The following is a 26,977-nucleotide window of genomic DNA, read 5'->3' as shown; positions in this document are numbered from 1 at the left end:
ACGGGCAGGACAACTAATTGGAGCCAGAAGGCAGAGGAGGACTCGGGAGATTCTCTGTAGTCTCTTATGTGGATAAGAAAACTGAAAGTGCCACTAATATATTCTGGAAGTGAAATGGAATAATTTAATGAATATAATTAATTCTGTTTAGGAATTTTATGCAAACTGATGTGACAGGTTCTAAGTGCTTTGTTTTGATGTTTTTAGGCCAGTATCAGGTAATATTAGATATTTAGGAACTTTCTAGCTGAAAACACTTATACAAATTCTGTCTGGAATAAAATTAGACTATTATAAATAAAGGCTCCATTAGACTTGGTTCTGCTTTAGCCCTGTATTCGAAGCTTAGATGCTTGACTTTTCCTGAAGATTTCACCATTGACTGTATTGTCCAACCAAGGGATCCTTCCTTCTTATCACCCCACAAGGTCTTGCAGTAAGTTTAGAAAGGATCAAGTAAATCAGTTCAGTTAGAAGACATTGCAAAATTACAAATTATGAAAAAAATGACATACTAAAGAAAAACAATTTTCCAAATTAGTTTATATTTATTGCATTTCAGAGTTTTTTTTTAAAGATATAAGAGAGCAATTTATGCTGCTTTAAGTGGGATTATCAAGCAGGTATGACAGCTATTCTAATAATCCTTTTTTTCTATGGAATGAAACAAGATACATAAAATATTCTCATAATTGTATATGATAAATCTTAAAAACTTAAGCTAGTTTTTAAGAGTAGCAGTGATAAAGGTAATCATGAAATAGAATAGTGACTTGAGCTGCTTAATATGATATATCCCATTACCAAATGATTTTTTTTTTAAATTATGTGATAGTAGATACTATTTTTTAAATTATTTTATTTTATTTATTCATTTTTAGAGAAGAGAGACAGAGAGGGAGAGAGAGGAGAGAGAGACAGAAAGAGAGAAGGGGGGAGGAGCTGGAAGCATCAACTCCCATATGTGCCTTGACCAGGCAAGCCCAGGGTTTCGAACCGGCGACCTCAGCATTCCAGGTCGACGCTTTATCCACTGTGCCACCACGTGTCAGGCCTACCAAATGATGTTTTAATACATGAAATCAGACTTCAGTTTTTAAGAATTGTAAATTTAATTACAACATACACTTACTGATGACTTATAGTATACATAGCTTTCTGCATAAGTATACCACTGAGGCTCAGTGGCTGTTTGGACTGTCTAACAATCCTGTATCTGACCCCAAAACCCTACATTTTGCAGCTATTTTGAGGTATGTTATATTAATTAGTTGAAACTCCATCATATATCAGCATGAAAAATTGATGCTATTGTGAACTCAGTATGGAAAATATCTCAATGGTTCAAACTTAGAAGATATGGTTTGGCAGGGTGTGTGTGGGTTATTTGATATGATTGTTTACATTACAATCTCCAGTATTTTGTGATTATAGTGACTTTATCGTCCATATCAATGAGTCTAACTGCTTTTCCTTTCTTTTCTGCTGATGATGTCTACGTGTTTCTGCTTTGGAATGGGGGCAAAACTTCTTCCTGTCTGTGATACCTGGGAAGACACAGAGTGGGCCTACTTCTGGGTGATGGTGGACAGTCTGGTGGAACAGGAGATCCGGACATCGGTTATAACTCCAGATGAGACTGAAGAACTCCCTAGAGAATATCTGGAAACAAAGTGAGTTTGTTGGTTTGCTTTAGTTATGGTGATTTTTAGTATACTGTAAAGTTTTATTTTGTATCTCTTGTTCATATTAATATCATTTTATCCCTTTTCTGTTCTTTTTTTCAAAGTTGGACCTAAGAAAAGTTTTTGAACAACTTTAAGCTACTGATAAAAAGGTCAATATTAATGTGAATATTTTACAATAATTGGAATAAGAAACAATATATGTTATGCTATCATGCACTGTAGCTGGAAGGCAAAAGAAATATGTGAAACCTTGTTATCTTCTCCCTTCTTTTCCTTGCCTATTATCCAAATGAGAGACATCTTTAAAAGGAAAAAAACCTAATTGCATGTTTAAGTAATATATAATTTCTGTTTCTTTGGTTTAGGGTTGATCTTACTTAAATATATTGTATGCATGTAAGCTAATTTATCCCTTAACTTTTGAAAAATAAACACACATAATGGAAAACATAAGGCTTTTTCTAGATCTCAAAATAATATAATATTTAAAAAAAACTTTTTAAATGACCAAAGTAATAGCATATGTCCTTGGAACAAAGTAATCCAATAATAAAAACGATGTCATTTCCTCTTAACATCTTTATGGTTATTCTCATTCTCCTGAGATGGTAAAGAATATTGATATGTATCCTTCCATATCTTTCTCCGTACTTTTACAAATATGTAGAAGTAATATAGATATTCTACTGTAGGATTTTGTTGTTTTTCTCAAACTACATATACATCACTCTACAGCTTTGCTTTTGTTTTTTATTTAATGATACTCCAAGTAAGTGGATAAAGATTTAATAAACTAACTTATTCTTTTTAATAGGTACTTAATGTTCTGTAGAATGATGTGTTATTTTAAATCGTTCCAGTTTTGGTGATATTTAGGTTGTTTCTAGCACTGTAATGAATATTTGTGTGTATATATACTTATTTACTAGTCCTGTTCTTTAGGATAGCTTTCCCGAAAACAGGGTTGCTGGGTTACGGGGCATGTGTGTGTGTGTGTGTGTGTGTGTGTGTGTGTGTGTGTGTGTTACAGTGACAGAGAGAGTCAGAGAAAGGGATAGACAGGGACAGACAGACAGGAACGGAGAGAGATGAGAAGCATCAATCATCAGTTTTTTTGTTGCAGTTCCTTAATTGTTCATTGATTGCTTTCTCATATGTGCTTTGATTGGGAGGGGGCACAGTGGACCTAGTAACCCCTTGCTCGAGCCAGTGACCTTGGGTCCAAGCAGGTGAGCTTTGCTCAAACCATGTGAGCCTGCGCTCAAGCTGGTGACATCGGTGTCTCGAACCTGGGTCCTTCCACATCCCAGTCCAATACTCTATCCACTGCACCACCGCCTGGTCAGGCGACATATGTATATTAAATTAATTAACTGGTTGTAACAATTCATACTCCCACAAGTAATTTATTAACATGTCCTGGTCCAAAATAGCACCCTCTTAATTTTTTTCCAGTCCATCAGATTAGGTGGAAAACAGGAGAAGACTGTTCTGCAGATATTTTTCTGTGTATTCATAAGGCCAAGCAAGTTATTCTGTGTTTATTTGCCATCTGTGAATTTCCTGTTCTGATCTTTTACCCATTTTTCTGTTGGGCTTTATCTTTTCCTTGTTGTACAACAAGAATTTTGTATAGTAAGGAATTAATGCTTTTTCTGTCAAGAGTTTATTGCTAGTTTATTATTTTGGAGATTCCAGCTAGTGAAAACATAAACAAGAAAGTCAAGGAATAGATACAAACATTAGAAAGGAGTGAACATTTGTATATGATAAGAGTGTAAATCTAGAAACCCAAAACCCAGTAAGTTACTAGAATCAATAAGATAAGAATTTGTTAATCTAAATTCAAGAAAAAGTTACCAAAAAATTATAACCTGGGATGACGTCAGAGTGATGGCGCGGTAGGAAGCGATACCGATAAATCTCTCCATAAACTCAACAAGATCTTCAACCAGAAACAGAAAAACCTATCCTTGGAGCCTTCAGATGTTTTGCAACACACCCGAAGGTACAGTCGAGTGAAAAATTGGCTAAATATATAATCAAACCCTGGGGGAAATAGGGAGTAAGAAATGCTCCGCCTTCCTCACTAACCTAAATAAGGTTGCTTTCACTAGGAACTTACAGTATAGAAACTAAGGCAGGCAAAGGGGGTGAATAGATCCAGGCCGCGGCACAAATGGCCAAACCAGGCTGTGGCATGGAGATCCAAGCCGAGGAAAAACTGTTGACTGTGGCAACCCAGGCAATACAAGATAACACTCGCGCCAAACCCAGATAAAGAAAAACAAATGGGGCAGCCATTTTCCCCATCTCCTGGTTAGCGCGCGCAGATAGTGGGTGAGAGATTCCTCTGAACACCTCAGGGGTGGGCACTGCCCTTGTTAACCCACGGAGAGGCAGAGTCAGAGGCCTTTGTGTGGGCCGAAAGCAGAATCTCCAAATTGCCCCAGCGCCCTGAGGGAGCCGCGCACGGGGAGGGAGCCAGAGCCAATTCCAACATTGGAACTTTTCCGTGTGGGCCGAGGGCTTTCTCAGAGTGAGAGACGGCTGGCCTGATATCCAGGTCTGCACGCACGGAGAGTGGGCGAGAGATTCCTCTGAGAACCTCAGGGGTGGGCGCCTGTGTTGTCCCACAGAGAGCAGAGTCAGAGGCCTGTGTGAGGGCCAAAAGCGGAATCTCCGAACTGCCCCAGTGCCCTGAAGGGGCCGTGCTCGGGGAGGGAGCTAGAGCCAATTCCAACACGAACTTCTCCGTGCAGGCAAAGGGCTTTCTCGGAGTGAGAGACGGCTGGCCTGATATCCTGGTTGGCGCGCACGGAGAGTAGGCAAGAGATTTCTCTGAGCACCTCAGGGGTGGGCACTCGTGTTATCCCACAGAGGGGCAGAGTTAGAGGTCTTTGAGCCTTACCCAGAGCCCAGTGCTGAGTGGAAATAGAGTGGGGAGTTGCCAACTCTTTGAGCCTCTTACTATCCAGGCAGAGGCAGCAGCAACCCCATAGCTGGATTATCAGGCTTCTAATTGAGGAAGGAAAGACTAGAAGAGAGGCTCCAGGAACATGGACTCTCTCACTGTCGGAGCCTATAAATGCTAATGAGCCTCGACTGCCAATGAGACTGAAGCCCAATACATGACATCGCCATAGAGAAATATCAACTGCAAACCTCTACCAGAGCGTGCCACAGGGGCAGAACCCGGGGTACAAAGTCACCGACCAAGAAGAGGGACAGAAAAGAAAAAGCAAGACAATAACCTCTCAAAATCAAGAATGATCCGCAGACTTTATTACCTATCCCATTTTATTATATTTGTTCGTCTGTGTCTCCTATCTTCATTCTTGATTTTTTTTTCTTTTTTTCCTCCTCCAATTTGGTTGTTTAATTCTCTGCTGGCCTTACTCTCTCCTCTATTTGAACTATACTACCCATAAGTGTTACATCTCCCATTATCTTTTCTTTCCTCTTCCTTTCTCTCTATGAGGGTTGCACTCCAAAACCCTTAACTCTCTCTCTCTCCTCCTTTTTCTTTTTTCTTCTTTTAGTGGTTCCGTCTTTTCTCTCTCTCTCTCTCTCTCTCTCTCTCTCTTCTCCCTCTATATTAGTCTCTTCCTTTCTCCTTTACATCTCCTCTCATTCAAACCTCAATAACGAACAAATTATCTTATCTGGGACTCAAACTTATGTTTGTGGCATTTTGGGTTTTTTTTACTTCACCTTTTTAACTCACTAGCAGTACTCCCATCCCTGGCTCTCCATTTTATCTAGTTCTTGTTCCACTAAATACAATAGTAATTTTTTAATTTTTTAATTCTCCCCCCCTTTTTCCTGTTTCCCTCTTATTCCTCTCATCATAACTCTTAGTCAGTCAGCACTAAAAGCAAATCATTTTATTCTTGACCCAAATTTTTCCTTATTTGCTTTTTGTGGGTCCATACCGCTGCCCCCCTTTTTTTTCTTTTCTCTTTTTCCTTTGCCCCTTTATTACCTCTCCCCAATTCAGGCCCTCCATTACAGGTATTGTTTGTTCTATTTAGTACAATATAATTCACAGTTCACAACAATATTTTCTCAAGAAAGAGGGGAGAGAAGAGGAGAGGAAAAAAGGAAGGGGAGGAATAATTTTCTTTTTTTCAAATTTTTATTTTATTTTATTTTTCTTTAATTAATAATTAATTTATAAAAAACCTCTTTTCGATATTTTATTGTTATTTTTTTAACTTTTTATTCTTTATTAAATCTCATTAATACTATCAACAAAACCACACTCAGATGCCATTAAAGAAGAGAAAATTGAATATCATGGATATAAAAGAAAGAGAGGTAAAACAGATAGATGAGGAAAAATCTATGGAGAAAAAATTTAATATATTGGAAACCTTGGAGTTGAACGACAGAGAATTTAAAATAGAAATCCTAAAAATACTCAAAGATATACAAGAAAATACAGAAAGAAAATTTAGGGAGCTCAGAAAACAACTCAATGAACACAAAGAGTATATCTCCAAGGAAATTGAAACTATAAAAACAAATCAAACAGAGATGAAAAACTCAATTCACGAACTGAAAAATGAGGTAACAAGCTTAGCTAATAGAACAGGCCAGATAGAAGAGAGGATTAGAGAAATAGAAGACAAGCAACTTGAGGCACAACAGAGAGAAGAGGAAAGAGACTCAAAAATTTTAAAAAATGAGATAGCCCTACAGGAATTATCTGACTCCATCAAAAAGAATAACATAAGAATAATAGGTATATCAGAGGGAGGAGAGAAAATGGAATGGAGAACATCCTCAAACAAATAATAGATGAGAACTTCCCAAGCCTGTGGAAAGAACTAAAGCCTCAAATTCTAGAAGCAAACAGAACTCCAAGTTTTCTTAACCCCAACAAACCTACTTCAAGGCACATCATAATGAAATTGGCACAAACCAACTGCAAAGAAAAAATTCTCAAGGCAGCCAGGCAAAAGAAGAACACAACATATAAAGGAAGGCCCATTAGATTATCATCAGATTTCTCAACAGAAACTCTACAAGCTAGAAGAGAGTGGACCCCAATATTTAAAGTCCTGAAAGAGAGGAACTTTCAACCCCGAATACTATACCCATCAAAGCTATCCTTCAAATATGAAGGAGAAATAAAAACATTCACAGATACAGAAAAGATGAGGGAATTTATCATCAGAAAACCCCCACTCCAGGAAATACTAAAGGGGGTTCTCCAATCAGATACAAAGAACAAAAAAAAAACTAAGCCACAAGTAAAAGCTCCAAGAAGAACACAATAAAACCAAATTTAAACTGTGACAACAAAAATAAAGGGGGGGAGAGGATGGAGATTAACAGTAGCAAAGGACGATGGAGTGCAAAAGTACTCACAAAATAGCGCACTACAATGAACAGGGTAGGAACCCTTTTCATTAATTAATGATAACCACCATTGAAAAAACCACCACAGAAGCACATGATTTAAAAAAGATAGCAACAGAGGAAAGATGTATGGAACACAACCAAATAAAAACAAAAGATAGAAAAATGAAAGAGAAGGATCAAACAAGACACAAAACTAACAGAAAGCAATCTATAAAATTTCAATAGGGAACTCACAAGTGTCAATAATTACACTAAATGTAAACAGATTAAACTCACCAATAAAAAGGCACAGAGTAGCAGAATGGATCAAAAAAGAAAATCCAACTGTATGCTGTCTACAAGAAACTCATCTAAGTAACAAGGATAAAAATAAATTCAAAGTGGAAGGCTGGAAAACAATACTCCAAGCAAATAACATCCAAAAAAAAGCAGGCGTAGCAATACTCATATCTGATAATGCTGACTACAAGACAACAAAATTACTCAGAGTCAAAAATGGCCATTTTATAATGGCTAAGGGGACACTGAATCAAGAAGACATAACAATTCTTCATATATATGCACCACACCAAGGAGCACCAAAATATATAAGACAGCTACTTATTGACCTTAAAACAAAAACTGACAAAAATACAACCATACTTGGAAACCTCAATACACTGCTGATAGCAGTAGATCGTTCATCCAAACAGAAAATCAATAAAGATATATTGGCCTTAAACAAAACACTAGAGCACCTGGATATGATAGACATCTACAGGATACTTCATCCCAAAGTTACTGAGTATACATTTTTCTCCAATGTACATGGATCATTCTCAAGAATTGACCATATGTTGGGCCACAAAAACAACATCAGCAAATTCAGAAAAATCGAAGTTGTACCAAGCATATTTTCTGATCATAAAGCCTTGAAACTAGAATTCAACTGCAAAAAAGAGGAAAAAAATCCCACAAAAATTTGGAAACTAAACAACATACTTTTAAAAAATGAATGGGTCAAGGAAGAAATAAGTGCAGAGATCAAAAGATATATACAGACAAATGAAAATGACAACACGACATATCAGAATCTATGGGATGCAGCAAAAGCAGTGATAAGAGGGAAGTTCATATCACTTCAGGCATTTATGAACAAACAAGAGAGAGCCCAAGTGAACCACTTAACTTCACACCTTAAGGAACTAGAAAAAGAAGAACAAAGATAACCCAAAACCAGCCGAAGAAAGGAGATAATAAAAATCAGAGCAGAAATAAATGAAATAGAGAACAGAAAAACTATAGAAAAAATTAATAGAACAAGGAGCTGGTTCTTTGAAAAGATCAACAAAATTGACAAACCCTTGGCAAGACTTACCAAGGAAAAAAGAGAAAGAACTCATATAAACAAAATCCAAAATGAAAGAGGAGAAATCACCACGGACATTGTAGATATACAAAGAATTATTGTAGAATACTATGATAAACTTTGTGCCACTAAATTCAACAACCTAGAAGAAATGGATAAATTCCTAGAATAATACAACCTTCCTAGACTGAGTCAAGAAGAAACAGAAAGCCTAAACAGACCTATTAGCAGAGAAGAAATAGAAAAAACCTCCCCAAAAATAAAAGTCCAGGTCCAGACGGCTATACCAGTGAATTTTATCAAACCTTCAAAGAAGACTTGGTTCCTATTCTACTGAAAGTCTTCCAAAAAATTGAAGAAGAAGCAATACTTCCAAACACATTTTATGAGGCCAATATAACCCTCATACCAAAACCAGGCAAGGATGGCACAAAAAAAGAAAACTACAGGCCAATATCTCTAATGAATACAGATGCTAAAATACTAAACAAAATACTAGCAAATCGAATACAACAACATATTAACAAAATAATACATCGTGATCAAGTGGGATTCATCCCAGAATCTCAAGGATGGTTCAACATACGTAAAACGGTTAACGTAATACACCATATCAACAAAACAAAGAACAAAAACCACATGATCTTATCAATAGACGCAGAAAAGGCTTTTGATAAAATACAACACAATTTTATGTTTAAGACTCTCAACAAAATGGGTATAGAAGGTAAATATCTCAACATGATAAAGGCCATATATGATAAACCATCAGCTAACATCATATTAAATGGCACAAAACTGAGGGCTTTCCCCCTTAAATCAGGAACAAGACAGGGTTGTCCACTCTCTCCACTCTTATTTAACGTGATACTAGAGGTTCTAGCCAGAGCAATCAGACAAGACAAAGAAATAAAAGGCATCCATATCGGAAAAGAAGAAGTAAAGGTATCACTTTTTGCAGATGATATGATCCTTTACATCGAAAACCGAAAAGAATCCACAAAAAGACTATAATAAGCCAATACAGTAAGGTCGCAGGATACAAAATTAACATACAGAAGTCAATAGCCTTTCTATATGCCAACAATGAAACATTTGAGAACAAACTCAAAAGAATAATCCCCTTCACGATTGCAACAAAAAAAAAATAAAATACTTAGGAATAAACATAACAAAGAATGTAAAGGACTTATATAATGGAAACTATAAACCATTATTAAGAGAAATCGAGAAAGATATAATGAGATGGAAGAATATTCCTTGTTCTTGGTTAGGAAGAATAAATATAATCAAGATGGCTATATTACCCAAAGCAATATACAAATTTAATGCAATTCCCATCAAAATTCCAATGACATTTTTTAAAGAAGTAGAGCAAAAAATCATCAGATTTATATGGAACTATAAAAAACCCCGAATAGCCAAAGCAATCCTAAAGAAAAAGAATGAAGCTGGGGGCATTACAATACCTGACTTCAAACTATATTATAGGGCCACGACAATCAAAACAGCATGGTATTGGCAGAAAAATAGACACTCAGACCAATGGAACAGAATAGAAAGCCCAGAAATAAAACCACATATATATAGTCAAATAATTTTTGATAAAAGGGCCAACAACACACAATGGAGAAAAGAAGGCCTCTTCAACAAATGGTGCTGGGAAAACTGGAAAGCCACATGCTAAGGAATGAAACTGGACTACATTTTGTCCCCCTGTACTAAAATTAACTCAAAATGGATCAAAGGTCTAAACATAAGACATGAAACAATAAAGTACATAGAAGAAGACATAGGTACTAAACTCATGGACCTGGGCTTTAAAGAGCATTTTATGAATTTGACTCCACAGGCAAGAGAAGTGAAGGCAAAAATTAATGAATGGGACTACATCAGACTAAGAAGTTTTTGCTCAGCAAGAGAAACTGATAACAACATAGACAGCCAACTAAATGGAAAATGATATTTTTAAACACCTGCTCAGATAAGGGCCTAATATCCAAAATATACAAAGAACTCCTAAAACTCAACAACAAACAAACAACCAATCCAATAAAAAAAATGGGAAGAGGATATGAACAGACACTTCTCCCAGGAAGAAATACAAATGTCCAACAGATATATGAAAAGATGCTCATCTTCTTTAGTTATTAGAGAAATACAAATCAAAACTGCAATGAGATTCCACCTCACACCTGTTCGATTAGCTATTATTAACAAGACAGGTAATAGCAAATGTTGGAGAGGTTGTGGAGAAAAAGGAACCCTCATCCACTGTTGGTGGGAATGTAAAGTAGTACAACCATTATGGAAGAAAGTATGGTGGTTCCTCAAAAAACTGAAAATAGAACTACCTTATGACCCAGCAATTCCTTTACTGGGTATATACCCCCAAAACTCAGAAACATTGATACGTAAAGACACATGCAGCCCCATGTTCATTGCAGTATTGTTCACAGTGGCCAGGACATGGAAACAACCAAAAAGCTCGTCAATAGATTACTGGATAAAGAAGATGTGGCACATATACACTATGGAATACTACTCAGCCATAAGAAATGATGACATCGGATCATTTACAGCAAAATGGTGGGATCTTGATAACAGTATACGAAGTGAAATAAGTAAATCAGAAAAAACCAGGAACTGCATTATTCCATACATAGATGGGACATAAAAGTGAGACCAAGAGACATTGATAAGAGTGTGGTGGTTACGGGGGGAGGGGAGAGAGGGAGAGGGAAGAGGGGAAGAGAGGGGCATAAAGAGAACTAGATAGAAGGTGACAGAGGACAATCTAACTTTGGGTGATGGGTATGCAATATAATTGAACGACAAGATAAACTGGACATGTTATCTTTGAATATATGTATCCTGATTTACTGATGTCACCCCATTAAAAAATAAATAAATAAAAAATTATAACCTTTCTGTACTTGATACAACTAGTTAGAAAAGAATATAGCCTTCCCCAAAAGTCCCATTTAAATTATTGACTAAAACTATAAGATACCTAGGAATAAAATTTAATGAACAATTTGAGGACCTTCATAAAGAAAACTATGGAATCTTACTGAAAAACACGAATAAATAGATATACCACATTCCTAGATGGGAAGACAATGTAAATGTTATTTATTCCAAAATTAACATAGAAACAGTGCATTAGGGGATTATTTCTAGACAGAAAACTTTGCAATAGAAGAATAAGTAAGAATAGCAAGAAAATTTGGAAAAGAGCAATAGTTGTGGGATAGCTGTCTTCAAAACAGTATGGTATTGACACAGGAATAAATAGATCAGTGGGATACAAAAGTTCACATGAGATCCAAGTGTAGATGAAAACTTAACAGATGTGCCTGACCTGTGGTGGCGCAGTGGGTAAAGCGTCAACCTGGAAATGCTGAGGTCGCCGGTTCGAAACCCTGGGCTTGCCTGGTCAAGGCACATATGGGAGTTGATGCTTCCAGCTCCTCCCCCCTTCTCTCTCTGTCTCTCTCTCCTCTTTCTCCCTCTCTCTCTCTCCTCTCTAAAAATGAATAAATAAATAAAAAAAAAAGAAAAAAAAAAAAAAAGAAAAAAAAAAAAAAAAGAAAACTTAACAGATGACAGAAGTGACCTTTCATATTAGAGGAAAGGGGATAGTTTTGTTCAGACACTTGGTAGTATGTGCATAATTGACTTTCCATCCAGAAAGAAAACAAAACTAGATTCCCTACCTCATGCCATGTATTAAAATAAATTCCAGATAAGGCAAAATTTCAAATGTAAAAAGAATAAATGCTGAAGGAAAATTTAGACAACCAAATAAAAATTTTAAACATTCAACAAAATATAAATTTTTTCTGCAAGAAGTCCAGCTGCAGGTTACTTATAAATGTTTTTTTCGACTATCTGTCTAATCACTATTTTGATTTTTTTTATTACTCTTGATACCATGTCAGAAGAGAATGCCCAAAGAATGTAATTAAAAACTGTTGTTCATGTCAATAGAAATCTCTCTATAATTCATTTTACTTAAGTCACAGTGCCTTCCCTTTCTTGTCCACCATGGACTGCCAAGAAAAACAGTAGTAAAAGATTAAAAAAAAAGTCCCTGGCCAGGGTAGCCCGGTTGATTAGAGTGTTATTCCCATACATCAAGGTTGTAGGTTTGATCACCAGTCAGGGCACATACAAGAATCAACTAATGAATGTATAAATAAGTAAAAAGACAAATCAGTGTTCCTCTCTCTCCCTCCTTCCTTTTCCCCTTTCTCTCTAAAATCAACAAATAAAAATTTAAAAAAGAAGTTTTAGTAACATTCATAGTGATTAGTTTTATCACAGTTCTCTGCTTTCAGAGATACTGTTCAGTACTGGATTTATAAGTCTTTAGTATATTTCAAAGACAGTATTTTTTCCATATTTTATTTTGTTATGATTCCCTATAATCCTTCATTTCCAACTTTTTCTTTATGTGTATTTCTTTTAAAGTTTGACAATTTTAGTTTAACAATGAATACATACTACAGAATGACCACTAAAAGATTTATGGAAAATGGAAAAAAATTTTCAGAGAGTTCTGGAAGAGAACCAAGAATATTACCATATAGTTCAAAAGTTCCTTATTCTGGGAGACATTGATGGTAAGATATTATAATTTTATTTTACTTTGCATGAGTTTCTTGTTTTCTTACAGTAATTTTGTAAAAAGTTGTCAAAACAATGCATATGACTTACCATATCTTTTAATCTTTAGAAATATCAGCCTATTTGAATGCAACTATCTACTTAATTGTTATGATAAAGTTTGAATTTCATCCAGAGCCTATTTTATGCAATGGTTATTAACAATGAGAAAGTGACTTAATAGCCTTTTAGGATTGTGGTAAATGTTCTTGGTAATGTTTATTTATCTTCTTTTGATTTTTATCCCGGTTATTGAATCTTTGCTTTGATGGCTTGTAGGTTTGATGGATGAGTCGCAAATGGCTTTCTAAAAGCAGAAATAATCTACCTGGACACCTCCTCCACTTCATGACTCATCTTGTTTTGTTTTTTTGCAGCTGGGACTGCAGACCAAAGGAAATAAAAATGAACCATTCACCCCTTTCTGCAAGGCAGATGCTTTATACCTGTCATCAGGAAAACACTGCTTTTTTGTTGTTGTTTTTTAGAAATGGTGGTGGGGTGCAGAAGTCTTCTAAACAGTCTCATATGATCACTCAGCAATAACTCACTGTGGGTGGCCCGTTAGGGTTCTGATTCATGGCTGTGGAGTGCTGCTGTTCATCTGGTTTCTGTTAAATTTGTAACTTTAATCCTCATTAGTACTCAACTCTGAATCAACCAGCTAAGTTAAGTGAACCAGACTAAGTTCCGTGTGAGATTTTAAACCTTTCTTTTCTTTTTTCTTTCTCTCTTTTTTTAAATGATTAGTAACATTTTGGTTAGAGTACATGTAGAAGGCAGAATGATATAGTAGTTAAAAACTGAGTTTTGGAATAAGAATCTGGATTCATAGCCTTATACAGAAGCTTCTATAGTTTTGTAATTCTTGGTAAATAAAGCCTCCATAGATCTTAGTTCCTTCCTTTGTAAAATGTGAACAATAATTACCCACAAAGAGTATGGTATGGTTAAATCAGGCAATATGCATATTTTGCTAAGTACTTAGCCTAGCAGATAGTAATTGCTCATTGCTAAATATTAAGTCATCTAATAGCAGATTTTTTTATTAGATATACTGCTCATACACATAAGCAATTGCATTTATGATTGAATTACAGATATTTTTCCTATGTAGGAAGAAGTTTCCATTGAGGTTTTAAAGACATAAATACAGGTAAACTTCAAGAATCTACAATTTGAACCTGACCAGGTGGTGGTGCAGTGGATAGAGCATCGAATTGCAATGCAGAGGACCCGGGTTCAAAACCCTGAGATCACCAGCCTGAACGCAGGGTCACTGGCTTGAGCGTGGGACATAGACATGATCCCATGGTCACTGGCTTGAGTACAGGGTCACTGGCTTGAGTAAGGGGTCACTCGCTCTGCTGTAGCACCCTGATCAAGGCACATATGAGAAAGCAATCAATGAACAACTAAGGTGCCACAATGCAGAATTGGTACTACACACACACACACACACACACATACACGAATCTACAATTTGATTTTTTAAATTATGTTAATGAAAAAGAATCACAATATTTTCATACCCAGTGGCAGGAAACTTATCAAAATCCATAAGGGACTTTTTAATAAATACAAGTTTATTTTTTTAGAATTTAAAATTATTCTATTTAGCAGCACAAATCTGTGTATGAATTTCTCCTAAATGTATTTGAAATTTTGGTGACCTTTTAAAATCGTATCATTGATCCTAGAACTTGTTTTATTATTGACATACTTTGATCTTTTTCTATTTTTTAACTTTTAATAAATAGGAAGCATACAAATCTCATAGCATTTTATACCTGTCGTTTGCCTCATGACCTAGCTGTTGCCCAGTATGCATTCTTTTTGGAAGGTGTTACAGAATTTGAACAGCACCACCATTGGAGCTGGCTAGAGAAGCAGATAAGAATGATAGAGAACTTCATCTGTTGTACTTTGTAGGCAAATTATCATTTTGACTTTAGTAACATTTATCCTTCTAGTTTTATTTTTTTTATTATTTTATTTTATTTTTTTCTTGTATTTTTCTGAAGCTGGAAATGGGGAGAGACAGTCAGACAGACTCCCGCATGCGCCCGACCGGGATCCACCCGGCACGCCCACCAGGGGGGACGCTCTGCCCACCAGGGGGCGATGCTCTGCCCCTCTGGGAAGTCACTCTGTTGTGACCAGAGCCACTCTAGCGCCTGAGGCAGAGGCCAAGGAGCCATCCCCAGTGCCCGGGTCATCTTTGCTCCAATGGAGCCTCGGCTGCGGGAGGGGAAGAGAGAGACAGAGAGGAAGGAGAGGGGGAGGGGTGGAGAAGTAGATGGGCGCTTCTCCTGTGTGCCCCGGCCAGGAATCGAACCCGGGACTTCTGCACACCAGGCCGACGCTCTACCACTGAGCCAACCGGCTAGGGCCTATCCTTCTAGTTTTAAATGTCATTTCTTTTGAGAGAATTTCAATAAAGTTCTATTTAGGAATAAAATTTACTGTAACTCATGTTAATTAAATATCCTTTAATTTTGACATTTTAAAAATAATGTCTTGCCTGACCAGGCAGTGGCACAGTGGCTAAAGCATTGGACTAGGATGTGGAGGACCCAGGTTCGAAACCCCGAGGTCACCAACTTGAGTACGGGCTCATCTGGTTTGAGCAAGGCTCACCAGCTTGAGCCCAAGGTCACTGGCTTAAGCAAGGGGTCACTCGCTCTGCTCTAGTCCCCCGGTCAAGGCACATATGAGAAAGCAATCAATGAACAACTAAGGTGTCAAAACTATGAGTTGATGCTTCTCCTCTTTCTCTTCCTGTCTGTCTGTCCCTCTCTGTCCCTCTCTTTATCTCTCTCTGTCTCTGTCACACAAAATAAATAATAATATCTTTCATATTTTATATTTTTAAAAATTATCCCAAATTTACCAAATTATTGTGACTGCTTAGCAGATATTAGGATGAACAATTAATTCTTGCTTTTGTCTCTTCAAAAAATTCTTTAAATTTGGATATTGCTACCATATAACAAAACTGTAGTTGAGAATATCCTAAAGAAAGATAAGGGTGAATTCAGTCATCATGACCTGGACCCAGCCCTAGACACTGGCACTACAGGGGTAATATGAGGGGAAGAGGATGGGTTGTGCTTTGGTGAACTTCTGCCATAAAATACTCTGGCTTTTTTTTTTTTTTTTAAGAATTTTGCTCTCTCAGCCAAACATTTTAAATTATAAAAATTGGGCCTGACCTGTGGTGATGCAGTGGAGAAAGTGTCAACTTGGAGCACTGAGGTCGCCAGTTCAAAACCCTGGGCTTGCCTAGTCAAGACACATATGGAAGTTGATGCTTCCTGCTCCTCCCCACTTCTCTCTCTCTTTCTCCTCTCTCTCAAATGAATAAATAAAATCTCAAAAAAAAAAAAAATTGGGAGCAAACTTAATGTCTAATATAAGGTTTTACTTATAGCAGTATTATGTTAAAGCGAACTTGTTTTTATAGTTTTGTTTTGTTTTTGTTTAGCATACAAGAGAAGGAGGGACAGACAGGAAAGGAGAGAGATGAGAAGCATCAACTTGTAGTTGCAACGCCTTAGTTTTTCATTGATTCTTTCTCATATGTGCCTTGACAAGGGGGGGTCAACAGGGCGTGGAGGTGGGGGCTTCAGCTGAGCCAGTGACTCCTTGCTCAAGCCACAACTTGGGACTTCAAGCCAGTGACCTTTGGGCTCAAGCCAGCAACCTTGGAGTCAAGTCTGTGATCCCACGCTCAAGCCAGCGACCTTGCATTCAAGTTGATGAACCCGTGCTTGAGCCAGTGAACTCGGGGTTTCGAACCTGGGTCCTTGGTGTCCCAGGTTGATGCTTTATCTACTGTACCACTCCTGGTCAGGCTTTTTTCTGTTTTGTTTTGTTTTTTGTTTACTTTTTTAGTTTATTGATTTTAGAGAGAGGAAGGGAGAGAAAGACAGGAACATCAATCTGTTCCGGCATGCACTATGATGGGGGATTGAACCCACAACCTTTGTGTGTCAGGGACAATGCTCTAACCAACTGACTTATCCAGCCAGGGCAGCAAGCTTTTTTAATAGAAAAAAACTCAGCATTGGATTTTTGCTCATCAGATTATTTTAGATACTTGATCAATTACTAACACTTAGTAGTTTACTTATTCCTATTTTCAGAAAAGAGTGGGAGTTTATCTAGGAAAGAAAAGTATTTTAGAGTAACATGTAAAGAAGTCAATGGTTCAATTGGTGGAACATAGAGGATATAATTCCAGATTCACAATCCAGAAGTTTTTCTAAAATTTAATAGCTATTAAATATGAAAATAAAGTAAGGAAAGCTAGATTCTTTCATAATTTTGTATAACTTGAGGGAAAATGATGTTCACTAAAGTGCAGGCTTAAGTTAATTTTACTAATTTGCAAAATATCTTAGAAAATAATTTAAAAAAATTTCTTCTTTAGTTAAATTGATAGGAGAACCATTTAAAAGTTGATGTAATTGACTGGTTGGAATTTGACCCAACATAGAGGGCAGAAGCTTTAAAACAAGGCAATGCGATAATGAGAAACTTTTTGGGTGTGCTGTATTTTTATATGTTTTTTTAAAGTTTTTGTTCAAATCCATCTATTCTTGAACTTAGTTTTGTTTGTCTAACCCTTCCAATAAGGGAGAGTACAAAATAGCTACTTTTATATCAAACCTGGTGTTATAAACATAATATGTTTATAGGGAATTTTCATATCCTATTCAATTTCACATATAACCTCAAGGCTTTGCAAATATAATCCTTTTTTTAAGACACGGAAATATGTAAAAGTAATTGCATGTAATGAATCTTTTTGTGACTATATCTTTGAAATAAGAAAAAAGCCAGCCATTAGGTAGAAAGGTCATCTTGACCTTTAACAGGAATACCTTGGGACCTGAAATGGTTACAGCTCACTATAAAAGTTGCAAACCAATGACTCCATTAAAAACTATTACACAGAAATCTACATATATTGAAATTTTTTGTATCTTTTAAACAGCATCAAAAAAGCATGAAGCTGCAAAAGTAGTATTTGTGACAATTCCTCAGGATTTCATAGCAAGGAATGGAAAGTTCATTTCCAACAAGGAATGGAAAGTCCACTTTTTTCTGAAGATGACAATGCTATCAGAGAACATTTGCGCATTAGAGCTTATTTGGTGAGTTTGTAAAGAAAACAACAAATATGCCTTTCTTCAGGATGACTTTTCTGATTCACTCTCAGACTTTGAACTGTTTCCATGAGTGGTGATTTGCATTATCCTGTCTCTCTTGTGACTGTGATACTGACTGACCTACATGTGCATTGAAATCACACCCTTGTTTTCATTAGCATGAGCCTATAATTAATGCTAACCAACCAAGAACATCTCACATGGCAGATAGTGTGTGTGATGTCTGAAACTTATGTTTTCTTAAGACCTTTTAGATGCTTGGCTCAACTTTAAATTTCTGCTCTTGTCAACAACTGAGAGAAGCAACATATTCTCAGTTTGTTGTGACTGAGATAACAACATGCTCATTCAAAATCCATTCAACAAATAATGAAGTGATTACCATGGGCCAAATTCCATGGGATAGTCTGTGGTTGGCTTTCTGCCATTGCCTTCTAGAAACTAATAGACTAGTCAAAAAGACATACCTGTAAATGTGTACATCACAGAGTGATAACATATGTGAAGCCACTGTGTGATCAGGGTACTAAGATAGTAGGTGCCAGAAAACACAATATATACAGTATAAATCTTGCTGGTGTTTGTCACTTTGCAAAACATATTCACAATGATTTTTTTTTTTTTTACAGAGACAGAGTCAGAGAGAGGGATAGACAGGGACAGACAGACAGGAACAGAGAGATGAGAAGCATTAATCATTAGTTTTTCATTGCACCTTAGTTGTTCATTGATTGCTTTCTCATATGTGCCTTGACCATGGGCCTTCAGCAGACCAAGTAACCCCTTGCTGGAGCCAGCGACCTTGGGTCCAAGCTGGTGAGCTTTTGCTCAAACCAGATGAGCCCACACTCAAGCTAGAGAACTCGGGGGTCTCGAACCTGGGTCCTCCGCATCCCAGTCCAATGCTCTATCCACTGTGCCACCGCCTGGTCAGGCCACAATGATTTTTTTGCATAAAAGCTAAATATTAAAGTTTTATTTCTTGATGCTGCAAAATTATTTCTAAGAACTAAATTTTAAAAACTGTTGAACATATGTGAAATATTTTATCTCTTTTTTTTTGTATTTTTCTATTTTATTTCCTATTTTAGGAAGCGCATGAAATCTTTAGTGAGTGGTTTAAGCATATGAATTCAGCTCCACACCAACTTTTACTGAGAAAATGGCTCATGAATACAAAGAAAAGAAATAATGAAGTAAGTTGAATATAGATGAAACCTGTCAATTGCATCTTAAAAATACTATATTTTAAAGAAGTCATTTTAGTGTTTTATTTAACTGCAATCTGTTGATATTTATTTCTACATTTGACTTACTGAGTGAATGTCAACACTTTAGAACAGTGATTTTCAACTCGTGTGCCACAAGAATTTTTAAAACATGCAATAATACCTGCCTGACTGGTGGTGGCACAGTGGATAGAGCATTGACTGGGGACACTGAGGACTGAGGTTTGAAACCTTGAGATTGCCGGCTTGAGCGCAGGCTTGCTGGTTTTAGCAAGGGCTCACTGGCTCAGTTTGAGTCCCCTGAGTCAAGGCATGCATGAGAAGCAAAGAGTGAACAACTCAAGTGACACAACTACAAGTTGATGTTTCTTATCTCTCTCCCTTCTTGTCTCACTAAAACAGAAACAAAAACAAAAAACAATACCTGACTATTTAGTCAGGGTTACTGATCTCTTTTTCCTTAGATTGTCGAGTAGAAAAATAAAAAACAGCCAATGTAACTAACATTAGCCCTCTGGTGTGAGTGCCCTGCCTTGAACCATAAATATACATATATATAGGTCGTATTATAGAGTTGCATCTTATTGCTCATGTCACATAATAAGGTTACATCTGATGGGTTAATTCTTGGTACCAGAAATTCTTATCTACAAGTATAGGAACCTGACTTTTTAAAAAATCACTTTGAAGCAAAAAGGGTAGGTAATTATTATTAGTATACTTTTGTAAATATATTAAAATTATACCTATTTTTCTGTCAGGTTGGCAAAAAATCTATCTTTTTGGTGTGCCAAAGATTTTTAGTAATTGGTTTATGTGTACCGTGAGATGAAGGTTGAAAATCACTGTTTTAGAATAATGTTCCATATATATATTCCTGTCTGTCCTTTCAAATACATTATTTAGTGTTTTTTGTCCATGATATATTTGCAGATGGATTATGGTATTTGGAAAGAGCATTTGGATGCCCTAACTGCTGATGTGAAGGAGAAAATATATGTCTTGTTGTTTGTTGACAGAGGCTGGATGATGGATGTTACAGAGGTAAGCTGTGTGTACTGTTTTTAGCTAAAAGCAAAAACAAGTATTTTTTTAGGTTTTATCTCTAAATTGGAGTATCTATAGTTTTTATATAATCTTTGTACTTATAACTGAACATCCCATAATTTAAGACTAAATTGAAAATACTAGCTAGGGAATGGGAATATTCAACTCTTAGGTGAATTATTTCTTCAGATTTAATATGTCCACTCAGGATACTAAAATCTAATTTTTAAAAATTCTGGACCTAAATCTTTAACTATACATGCATGCAACTCAGTTTAGGATATGAAAATAAGTCTTAGTAGTGAGAAATATATAAAGCAGTGGCTCTCACCTCTGAGCTGTCCTTTTAAATGACCTGGAAAAATTTTTTAAAATAGTAGGCTCTACCCTCAGAGTTCCTAGTTTGATTAAGGTAGGAGTGGGCTTTTTTTTTTTTAAATTGCCTAGAGAGCTTTAATGTATAAGCTGAACTGTGAACTAGTTATAAAAACACTAAATGCCATAAGAAATACACAAAGTAAGTATTCTGTCAGTTCAGGAAATAAAAGATTGCTTCTACCTTGAAAAGAACTGCACAGGATGCTTGAAAGGTAGTCATTTTAACTTTCTGACCACTGATATCTGTCTGTAGGATGCCGGAGAAGACCATGAAAGGACACATCAAATGGTTTCACTGAGAAAACTGTGTCTGCCAATGTTGTGTTTTCTCCTTCACACCATATTGCATAGTGCTGGTCAGTATCAGGAATGCCTGCGTTAGCAGATACGGTATGCTCTGAGTGCCACAAACTGTATCTGGTAAGTTCTAGAGCATTTGAGTTTTTAAATTTTAGTGATTTGGTAACCTATATTTAGATTGTCTTAAAGTAAAGTTTGTTTTAATGATAATGCTCCCCCCACCCCCCAAATATGTAGCATTCCTAAGCAGTTAGAAGTACGTATGTAGCCTGGCTCAGAGAAATAGCTTTGACATTTCTAACCAGGCTAACATACTGGCCTCCAGCTATATTAATATTAAGAAAGGAATTTCTTCTTCTATTAAGCTAATCAGATTGATTAGGTGAATAAGTTTTTAATTTTGTTTTCATTCTTTTATTTTTTTTTTCTTTCTCTTTTAAAAGTCAGGTATTATCTGTAAAGATTTATTATTATTTTTTTTGTATTTTTCTTAAGTTGGAAACAGGGAGGCAGTCAGACAGACTCCCGCATGCGCCCGACCGGGATCTACCCGGCATGCCCACCAGGGGGCGATGCTCTGCCCATCTGGGGTGTCGCTCTGCCGCAATCAGAGCCATTCTAGCGCCTGAGGCAGAGGCCACAGAGCCATCCTCAGCGCCTGGGCCAACTTTGCTCCAATGGAGCCTCGGCTGCGGGAGGGGAAGAGAGAGACAGAGAGGAAGGAGAGGGGGAGGGGTGGAGAAGCAGATGGATGCTTCTCCTGTGTGCCCTGGCCGGGAATCAAACCCAGGACTCCTGCATGCCAGGCAGACACTCTACCACTGAGCGAACTGGCCAGGGCCTTTAAATTTTATTTATTAATTTTAAAGAGGAAAGAGAGAGAGAAAGGGGGAGGAGCTGGAAGCACTGACCAGGCAAGCTCAGGGTTTCAAACCTGTGTCCTCAGCACTCCAGGTGGAAGCTTTATCCACTGCGCCACCACAGGCCCAGCTAATCAGGTATTTTCTAAGGAAGAATTAAGGAAATTGCTACAGAAGTTAAGAGAATCCTCCCTTATGCTCCTAGATCAGGGACTTGATCTATTAGGATATGAAATTCATTTATAATTCATCTACTCTGTAATCTCACTAATTTCCATGATAAATGGAGTAATTTGTAAAATATACCTATTTGTAATTACTGAATTTTTTCTTTTGCATTGTCAAGGGGGGAAATGCTTTTAAAATTTAGACATTTGAATTTTGTACTTTTCAGAATATTATGGTTTACATTGAAATTTTGGTGTATTCTATCAGTATTTCCCTGTTTATTAATAAAATTATATAAAAATTAAAATTTTTTTCTTAAAAATTTCAGGATTGTTTCTCTGTTATGTAATAATAAATTAAAATTCCTAGTATCCTACTTTTTTTCTATGATCATAAGTACTCTGGTATCTTAAAATTATGAAGAAAATGGAAAGTAGAGTTAAGCCAGGTATATAATTTCTCATCATAAAATTTAGTATTTTAAAAATATTATATCTTGGAAGATAAATATAAGAAGAATGTTTTTTAAAATAATGTTAAGCTATAGTTTTATTTTGAAGACATTTCTGGTTTATTACCTCTTATTCAGCAAACCTGCTACTCAAATGGAGCATGTAAAAACTAGAGTAGGATCTGGTACTCAGTAAACTCTGAATAAATTGAGGAATACAAACTGAGTAAAATCGAATCCAGCCCTTCTAGTAGGGGAAATATAATAACTATATATTGCAAATGCCATTAGAAAATACAAGCAATCGCTTGACCTGTGGTGACGCGGTGGGTAAAGCGTAGACCAGAAAAGATGAGGTCACCAGTTCAAAACCCTGGGCTTCCCGGTCAAGGCACATACAATAAATAAGCAACAAGTAAGCAACGAACAATTAAACTGAAGCAATTATAAGTGGATACTTCTTGCTGCCCCCCACCCATCTTGTAAAATCAATAAATAAAATTTTTATTAAAATAAAGAAAAAGAAAATACAAGAAATCTGAGCCGGAAGAAACTATTTCCAGCTAAAAGCTCTTTGAGGAAGTGGTATTTGAGCTAGGGTTTGAGTATGCACTAAATTTGCAAAGGTAAAGGTAAAGCACAGGAAGGGTGAAGCAGCCTGACCTCTGGTGGTGCAATGGACAAAGGATCAACCTGGAATGCTGAGGTCGCAGGTTCAAAACCCCAGGCTTACCTGGTCAAGGCACATATGGGAAGTAACTGCTATGAGTTGATGTTTCCTGCTCCCCTACCCTTCTCAATCTCTCTAAAATCAATAAATAAAAATTAAAAAGTATAATAAGAAAAGGGAGGGTGAGGCACTATAGGTTGGGAAACCAGTATCAGCAAGACCAAGAAATGGTACTGTATGTTTATGAATTAACAAGCATGCCATATTGACTAGAGTGTAGGATTTATAAATGGGGGAAAAAATGAAAAGAGAATGTGAGTCTAACAGAAAACATAGTCTAGGTTAGTAACCCTCCAAATTGGCTAATCATCTGAATCTCCTGAGGAATTTGTTAAATATGTGTTTATAGATGCCACCTCTAGAGATATGTGGCTCAGGAGGCCTGGAATGTGGTCATAGAATTTGTACTTTTAAATATAATGAGCAGTGGGTGATTTCTAAATAGCTAAGTTTTGAGCCATTCTGGCTTACATCAGAGATGGGTATTGGTACATCCTTGTACCTAAAGCAGACAGCAGTGATGATCATAATGCAGTCTCCATGCCATCAGCTGGGAAGAGGTATAGAGACAATGGACTCTGCCTCATTTTTATTCTAGCTAAATTGACCCAGAGATGAAATATTTACTTATCAAAACCTCTTTAATTTTTATGTTACTCTGTATCCATTTTAATATGAGGAAGAACCATATCACTGATAAGCAAGAGTAAATCTAACAGAAAGTACAGGTTTATATGTTGTTGAAAATACAAAATACTGATGAAAGAAACCAAAGAGGCCCTGGCTGGTTGGCTTAGTGGTAGAGCATCAGCCTACATGCAGATGTCCCAGGTTCGATCCCTGGTCAGGACACAAAGGAGAAGCAGCCATCTGCTTCTCTACCCTCACCCTCCCCTTTCCCCTTCTCTCTCTCTCTTTCTCTCTCTGTCTCTCTTCTCTTCCCACAGCCATGGCTTGATTTGTCCCATGCATCACCCTGGACAGTGAGGATGGCTCTGTGGAGCCTCTACCTCAGGCGCTAAAAATAGCTTGGTTGCAAGTATTGGCCCCAGATGAGCATAGTATTGGCCCAAGACAGGTATCTGTCTTTCTATCTCCCCTTCTCATACTTAAAAAGAAAGAAAAAAAGAATGGCCGTTGGTGAAACCAGGTGAATGGTACAAGAAGTTTTACCACACTGTTCTAATTTTGCACAAGTTCGCATTTTCCCATAATAAAAAAAAAGGAAATGAACTAGGGAGCCAGAGAAATGTGGGTTTGAAGCTTACTCTCATACTTTTAGCTGCAAATAATACCCATAAATCTCTATTTAATTTTTTTATATTTTATTTATTGATTTCAGAGAGAGAGAGAGAGAGAGTAAGGGAGAGACAGAAACATTGATTTTTTGTTCCATTTACTTATACATTCATTGGTTGATTCTTTTTAAAAATTTATTTATTGATTTTAGAGAGGAAGCGAGAGAGAGACAGAAACATCATCTGTTCTTTTATATGCCTTGACCAGGAATTGAACCCACAAGCTCTGCATACCAGGATGACGCTTTAACCAACTGAGATACCTGGCTAGAGCTCATTAACTGATTCTTGTATGTGTCCTGATGGGGGATCGAACCCACAATCTTGGCATATTGGGATGACACTCTAACCAACTGAGCTTCCCAGCCAGGGCCAAACTAAATTTTTACTAAAATCTGTTCTGGCTTTGCTTTTTTTTTTTTAATTGTTTTAAAGTCTTTTTCTTTTTTTAAGTGAGAGGAGGGGAGATAGACTCCTGCATATGCTCCCACTGGATCCACCTGGTGACCCCTGTATGGGGTCAATGGTCACAACCTAGCTATTTTTTGCTCCTGAGGCAGAGGCTCCACAGAGACATCCTCAGTGCCTGGGGCCAACACTCTTGAATCAATCAAGCCATGGCAGTGGGAGGAGAAAAGAAAGAGAGAGAGAGAGAAAAGGGGGAGGGGGAGGTGGGGAGAAGCAGATGGTTGCTTCTCCTATGTGCCCTGTCCAGTAATCAAGCCTGGAACTTCCACATGCTGGGTTGACACTCTACCACTGAGCCAACCTGCCAGGGCCTTTTTTTTTTAATTAAAAAAAAATTATTGATTAAATTTAAAGAAGGAGGAAGGGAGAGAGAAAGAGAAACATCAATGTGTTGTTTCACTTTATTTATGCATTCATTGGTTGATTCTTGGATGTGCCCTGAATGGGGACTGACCCAACAACCTTGGTGTATTAGGATGATGCTCTAACCAACTGAGTTACTGGCCAGGGCTCTATTTTTAACATATAAAAATAAGAGTAAGATAATGATCACATTTCAGGATGAGTAAAGGTTAGGGCTCCTGTGCTTTGTGGAAGGAGGTCAAGAAAGCTACTTAACCAACTGAATCAACCTGGTGAGGTACAGGTTCAGGAACAGTGGGAAAGTAGATGAATGTTAAAGATGAGGTTAGACTGAAGGAGGCATTGAATGACAAGCTTAATAACCCTAACCCAGTGGTTGGCAAACCGCAGCTCACGAGCCACATGCAGCTCTTTGGTCCCTTGAGTGTGGCTTTTCCGCAAAATACCACGTGCAAGCGCTACATCAATAAGGGATGGACCTACCTATATAGTTTAAGTTTAAAAAATTTGGCTCTCAAAAGAAATTTCAATCGTTGTACTGTTGATGTTTGGTTCTGTTGACTAATGAGTTTGCCAACCACTACCCTAACCCAACAAGCAGTTGAAGTCTACTAGATAAGTTTTAATTATTTTTATGATGTCAAGTAATGTATGTTGTTAGTAGTTAACTTAGAAATGTATGATAAAATTACACTAAGAACAGGACAAATTAGTGCACTTTTAAAATTATTATTATTTTTAGCCTGATGACATGGAATACTGGTGGGAAACATAGTCGTTCTTATAAACCAGCATTTATTTTGGGTGTGAAAAGGGCATAGAACTTGTTAAGTGTGTCAAAATGGGTTAGCTGGATATTTTAAATTTTAACCCAAATTTGAGTTTATATTTTAACTATCTTCAAATAAAAGAGAAATAGAGGAATGATAAAAAAAATATAACTTATCATCCATGCTAAGATTATCAGTCCAAATCTATAATCACAAGGAGACAATGAAGATAGGCCAATTAAAGCCTGGGCTCTTACTCAGAGAGCAGGTGAGAGTAAACATAATAAATCCTTTATCAGGTAGAATTTTGTAGATCCAAACTGGGAGGAAGATAGCAATATAAACATACAATGGAAAAGGCATATGGTACAGTGCAATGGTAGAGTTTGGTGGCATGATAGGTAGAAAAGTGTATCGGAAAGACCAGGTTAGGAAAGCTAGACTTCCGACTTTGCCTTATTGGCTTATAATCATTCCCAAAGTTTGAGTCATATTTTGGGGAAGCTCTTGCCCACCTTTTCTTCACCAAATTTAGATCAGATTCTTTTATTATACATTTATAGGACCATATTTTGTAACTTCAGAACATTCATTTACTATGGTTTATAATCGTTTAGTACCAGTCTTCACTCACTAAGTTCTATGAGAAAGGATCTGGATT

General features: G+C 36.9%; 1 pseudogene; it reads left to right on the top strand.

Annotated features, from left to right (window-relative positions):
* LOC136391592 (nuclear pore complex protein Nup107-like) overlaps positions 1 to 22,314 on the top strand; it is a 57,680-nt pseudogene extending 35,366 nt beyond the window's left edge.
* Positions 22,315 to 26,977: the final 4,663 nt, after the last annotated feature.

The sequence above is a fragment of the Saccopteryx leptura genome, chromosome 2 (genome assembly GCF_036850995.1).
Source record: "Saccopteryx leptura isolate mSacLep1 chromosome 2, mSacLep1_pri_phased_curated, whole genome shotgun sequence".
Classification (NCBI taxonomy): domain Eukaryota; kingdom Metazoa; phylum Chordata; class Mammalia; order Chiroptera; family Emballonuridae; genus Saccopteryx; species Saccopteryx leptura.
Note: the sequence above shows the minus strand (reverse complement) of the source record. Positions and strands in the feature narration are given on the sequence as shown.